The sequence below is a fragment of the Lucilia sericata genome, unplaced genomic scaffold (assembly GCF_015586225.1).
Source record: "Lucilia sericata isolate MDLA Ls3-8-SP2 unplaced genomic scaffold, ASM1558622v1 Contig002323F_arrow, whole genome shotgun sequence".
NCBI classification, from domain to species: Eukaryota; Metazoa; Arthropoda; class Insecta; order Diptera; family Calliphoridae; genus Lucilia; species Lucilia sericata.
Genome location: NW_023996137.1, coordinates 25001 through 31379, shown reverse-complemented (window position 1 = coordinate 31379; position 6379 = coordinate 25001). Strand labels below are relative to the sequence as shown.

The 6379-nt window shown below is 31.3% G+C and overlaps 1 pseudogene; it reads right to left on the bottom strand.

The window, feature by feature from the left end:
• Positions 1–1529: 1529 nt before the first annotated feature.
• LOC119613808 overlaps positions 1530–6379 on the bottom strand; it is a 5066-nt pseudogene continuing 216 nt past the window's right edge.

Sequence of the window (6379 nt, the reverse complement as noted above, 5' to 3'; positions counted from 1 at the left end):
GACTAGACTATAGACTAGACTATAGACTAGACTATAGACTAGACTATAGACTAGACTATAGACTAGACTATAGACTAGACTATAGACTAGACTATAGACTAGACTATAGACTAGACTATAGACTAGACTATAGACTAGACTATAGACTAGACTATAGACTAGACTATAGACTAGACTATAGACTAGACTATAGACTAGACTATAGACTAGACTATAGACTAGACTATAGACTAGACTATAGACTAGACTATAGACTATAGACTAGATTTAAGACGGAAGGACAGACATAGCTAATTGTTATACTTAGTACGACTACCTTTCGAGGCCTTACTAACACCAGCTTAAACTCAATATATTCTCTCGATTATAGTGCTTCAAAAAGTGTGCAGCAAGTGTTGTTATTTTGAGATTATGTATTTTACAAAATCAAATTGAAAATTTATTAGTCATCATACATACATACATCCATATACAAAATCTTTGTATACACAATAGAATTAAAAATGTTTAGTATTGTACAAACAATTTGAAATTTTAAAGAGCATTTAAATAAATCGTTCACAAATGAAACAAGAAATTTAATCATTAAAATAAAACATTTTTTATTAGTTCAAATACATCAACTTTATTATTGCGATTTAAAAAAAAAAAACTTTTATATCAATTTACATAAACAAAATCCCATAATTTTCAAAAAAAAAAAAAATATCAACAATCTCAAAATGGTACTTTTTGACTTAAGCCCACATTTAGTATACTCAATAACCAAAATGTTCTCCCTAAATATAGCTTTAGGCACTCAACCAACGTCAATTGATCTCCAAAATCATGAGATTTGACTTCCCTCGATTATTTCCTATGGAACCACGTGAGGTCACTTGTTTATGCTGATAAACCAGCAACAACCGGTAACAACCATATGAAATCATTTTCCGAAATTTGTATTATTTTATTCTCTAAAATGTCTATATAAAATCGGTTGCATTTGGAAGGAGCTATCCATAAACACTTTACAAATGGAGTTTATGCTATTTTGTTTAAGCCTCCCCTTTTCTTATTAATCTTGTAAACACAATAAATTCAATCAATTAAATACATTAATTTTTTGAACATTATTTAACAATTTCAAAATTTATTTCCACTATATTTCAAAAAAATTATAAATTGTTTGCTAAACGTTTACACATGACTCAATCTGTAATTATTTTCCAAAGTGGAAAAAATCCCGCCAATATTTTATTCCAACTAGTTAATTTAAATAAATTTCCAGATTAGCAAACCGTTTAATAACAAGTCAAGATTGTAACAATTTTATTAGAAATTAGTTTATTGCAATTATTTAATAGTAATTTCCAAAGAAATTAAATTTAACTTTTTGCAAAAAGTTCAAGTTCATATAAATATCAATTAGTCAATATAAGTGCAATTTATTGAAATTAAATTTTTTTTCCAGCAATCTGTTTTTATGAATGGTTCTTTAGTTGTGTTGTTTGATTTGTAGTTGTTTATTATTTTCTTTATTTTATTATTTATCTTCCATATATTTGACGTAATAGTGCTATATATGAGTACGATTTACTCAAAATACCGGCAAAACTTGGCAGAGAAAGTCCCATAAAACCGCCAGCTGTAAACATGAATGGACGTTGGGCATTGGTTAGATAGACCACAAGAGATTTACCATAGCGCCGATCGAAAAGATACCACGATGAGTTGAAACCACTGGTGGCTAGAGTTTTTGCTCTGTAGATGAAATGTTTTATAATGAGAAAATTTAAGGGAGTGTTAGAATCATATAGACTCTTAATTAAAGTGTGTTATGGGGAAAAAGAGAATTTTTATTATTAACCCTTTAATGGCTGGTTAAAAAATTTTACACTTCGCGAAAACATTCTAAACAACAGTCGAGACTATCGTGGGTACACATTCGAGTTAAAATCTAGTCTATAGTCTAGTCTATAGTCTAGTCTATGTCGCGTCTAGTCTATAGTCTAGTCTAATGTCTAGTCTATAGTCTAGTCTATTAGTCTAGTCTATAGTCTAGTCTATAGGTCTAGTCTATAGTCAGTCTATAGTTAGTCTCTGTCTAGTTCTAATAGTCTAGTTTATAGTCTAGTCTATAGTCGAGTCTATAGTCTAGTCTATAGTCTAGTTCTATAGTCTAGTCTATAGTCTAGTCTATAGGTATAGTCTATAGTTCGTCTATAGGTCTGTCTATCTATAGTCTAGTCTATAGTCTAGTCTATAATAGTCTATAGTCTAGTCTATAGTCTAGTCTATAGTCTAGTCTATAGTCTAGTCTATAGTCTAGTCTATAGTCTAGTCTATAGTCTAGTCTATAGTCTAGTCTATAGTCTAGTCTATAGTCTAGTCTATAGTCTAGTCTATAGTCTAGTCTATAGTCTAGTCTATAGTCTAGTCTATAGTCTAGTCTATAGTCTAGTCTATAGTCTAGTCTATAGTCTAGTCTATAGTCTAGTCTATGTCTAGTAGTCTAGTCTATAGTCTAGTCTATAGTCTAGTCTATAGTCTAGTCTATAGTCTAGTCTATAGTCTAGTCTATAGTCTAGTCTATAGTCTAGTCTATAGTCTAGTCTATAGTCTAGTCTATAGTCTAGTCTATAGTCTAGTCTATAGTCTAGTCTATAGTCTAGTCTAGTCTATAGTCTAGTCTATAGTCTGGTCTATAGTCTAGTCTATAGTCTAGTCTATAGTCTAGTCTATAGTCTAGTCTATAGTCTAGTCTATAGTCTAGTCTATAGTCTAGTCTATAGTCTAGTCTATAGTCTAGTCTATAGTCTAGTCTATAGTCTAGTCTATAGTCTAGTCTATAGTCTAGTCTATAGTCTAGTCTATAGTCTAGTCTATAGTCTAGTCTATAGTCTAGTCTAGTCTATAGTCTAGTCTATAGTCTAGTCTATAGTCTAGTCTATAGTCTAGTCTATAGTCTAGTCTATAGTCTAGTCTATAGTCTAGTCTATAGTCTAGTCTATAGTCTAGTCTATAGTCTAGTCTATAGTCTAGTCTATAGTCTAGTCTATAGTCTAGTCTATAGTCTAGTCTATAGTCTAGTCTATAGTCTAGTCTATAGTCTAGTCTATAGTCTAGTCTATAGTCTAGTCTATAGTCTAGTCTATAGTCTAGTCTAGTCTATAGTCTAGTCTATAGTCTAGTCTATAGTCTAGTCTATAGTCTAGTCTATAGTCTAGTCTATAGTCTAGTCTATAGTCTAGTCTATGGTCTAGTCTATAGTCTAGTCAATAGTCTAGTCAATAGTCTAGTCTATAGTCTAGTCTATAGTCTAGTCTATAGTCTAGTCTATAGTCTAGTCTATAGTCTAGTCTATAGTCTAGTCTATAGTCTAGTCTATAGTCTAGTCTATAGTCTAGTCTATAGTCTAGTCTATAGTCTAGTCTATAGTCTAGTCTATAGTCTAGTCAATAGTCTAGTCTATAGTGTAGTCTATAGTCTAGTGTATAGTCTAGTCTATAGACTAGACCATAGACTAGACTATAGACTATAGTCTAGTCTATAGTCTAGTCTATAGTCTATAGTTTTGACTATAATCTAGTCTATAGTCTTGTCTATAGTCTAGTCTATGGTCTTGTCTATAGTCTTTTCTATAGTCTAGTCTATAGTCTTGTCTATAGTCTTGTCTATAGACTATATAGCCTGTAGTCAGGCCTATAGTCAAGACAACAGTCGAGATAATAATGTGGCTTATAGTCGCGTCATAGTGTGACGTACAGACAAATCTGTAGTCTGTCCTATTTATGAGTATAGAGACTACAGTCCGTCCTTTATCTTAAAATATATGTCTATATGTCAGACCGTATGCTTGTAAGTCCATAAATCAATAAACATTACACCTTAAGGAACACCCTAAATCCTTTCCTTATCATTAAATCATACTGAAATACGACTCTAAAGATTTTTGCTTGACTGCAATTGATTTCGCACCATTTTTAGAAACATGTTTCAATAAAAAAAGTAATTGATAAAGAACTACAACTACATGGTTATGTTCTTCAGGCAACAGACAAAAAAGCTTAACTTTAATTTAACACAAACTTTAAATGCGAATGTCATTGAAATCCCTTATTTGGCCATAAAAAATAAAACCCACTCTTTGTTTTTTTTTTTCATTTAAACGCATTGAAAGAAATAACAAAAGAACCATAAAATAACAAATTAAAATCCAAAAAACAACAAACAGAACTTAAAAAGGAGTCAGTCATACATTCAGTCAGTCAGTCCGTCGTCAACTTACCTGTTCAAAAACTTCATTGCCAAACCAACAATAAACGAAAAGTTGACAAAAGATGCAGCCACAATAAAAGTAAATTAAAACCGCCCCATTGCTGCCACCAGTTCTGACCGTGGCCTGAAAACCGGTCATGGCAAATATCATCAAAGACGTGAAAAATTGCAGCAAGACCGGTTGCGAGAATATATCCTCTGTCCGTTGACGAATTCTTAACGAAGTCAAAAGTAGATTTAAAATAAAGATTTGGAAAGTCAAATTTTAACAAGTTTAACATATTATGCTGACATTCTTTTACTTACTCCCTCAATAAAGAATGATGTTCGATTATGGAATTCAAACGTTTTAATGGTTCTCCTTTGAATACCTCCAATGCCTTCGTATCCTGTTTGTTTGTAATGGTCAATTCATCAAATGACAAATTTAATATATTCAATTGAAAACGTATTTGATTGATGATGGTTACATTTAAATAATCAACGGCCACAATTTGTATGGCAAATATTAGGACACTTAAACCCATATAGATGAGTTGCCAAAATAGTGGTAACCAGGAGGGTAGAATAACACGATATGGAAATATTTCACCAGCAACAGATTCAGGATCTGAAAATTAAATATTAGGCTTTAGGTGATATATCCAGACTATATACAATACTATAAGTCCAGTGAACAAATCTATAGACAATACTTTAGTTCAGACTATATGCAAAACTATAGTTCAGACTATAGATAAGACTACAGATAAGACTATAGACAAGACTCTATATAATACTACAATCCAGATAGTATACAAAACTATGGATAAGACTATTTTGTTCAAACTATATACGAGACTATAGTTCATACTACAGACAAATATATAGTATGTACAAGATTATAGTCCAAACTATATACAAGTCTATAATAGAAAACAAAACTATGGTCCTGGCTATAGTCTAAGCTATAGATAAGACCACAATCCAAACTATATACAAACTATGTACAAGTCTGTAATCGAGACAAAATTATAGGACCAGTTTATAGAAAAGACAAACTACAAGTAATGCTATAGTCCTGACATATAGTCCAAACTATAGTCAAGGTTATAGTCCATACTATAGACAAGATTATAGTCGCGAGTACAGATAAGTCTATAATCGAGACTATAAACAAGATTTTGGTCCAGACTATAGAAAATACTATGGTCTGTACCATAGACAAGACTACAGTCCAAACTGTATGTAATCAAGACTTTAAACAGGTCCATAATTGAGATGATAAACAAGACTTTAGTTCAGACTATAGACAATACTATATCCAGATTGTAGTGCTGACTATAGACAAGACTATAGTTCGCCTAAAAGAAATATTATCCCGACTATAGTCTAGACATTAACAAAACTCTATTCCAGACTATAGGCATAAAAAATAGTACAGACTATAAAAAAACTATAGTCGCAACTATAGACAAATTATAGAAAATACTATAGTCCAGACATTAGACAAAGCTCTTTTCCAGATTATGGTCCCGACTATAGGTAGGTAAAAATATAGAAAATACTATAGTCGAGACATTAGACAAAACTCTAGTTCTGACTATAAACAAAACTATAGTCCAGACTATAGTCCCCACTATAGACCAAACTATATAACTTACGCATGAAAAGAACGATCATGGCCAAAAATCCAGTAGTGCCTACTATGCCTATGTAAATACATAAGACTATTTTATTTTCCAGTTCACCGTTTTGAAAGGTCTCAAGCTGAAATTGTAAAAAAATAATATTCTAATATTTTAGGTCCACAAGTAACTAACTATTATTCGAATGATGTCAAAGTCTTTACCTGTTTGCTCGATTTGGTATAAGTTTTGGTAACATACTCTAGCATGCCTATAACCTTTTTCAGATCTTTGTATCTAAAGAACAAATTTATAATCTGCAAAAAAAATCCCCATGTTAAATTTAAGATAAAATTTTACTAATACTCTATTCATTAATATAACACCTTCACAGCACCCGTAACATGTGTCAATGACAAACAGATATTCTGTGTTATTTTATCCAAATCATCTAGATTCAAAATCAAATCATAAATTTCAAAACCAGTATAAGCAAATGTCACTAAAAAACT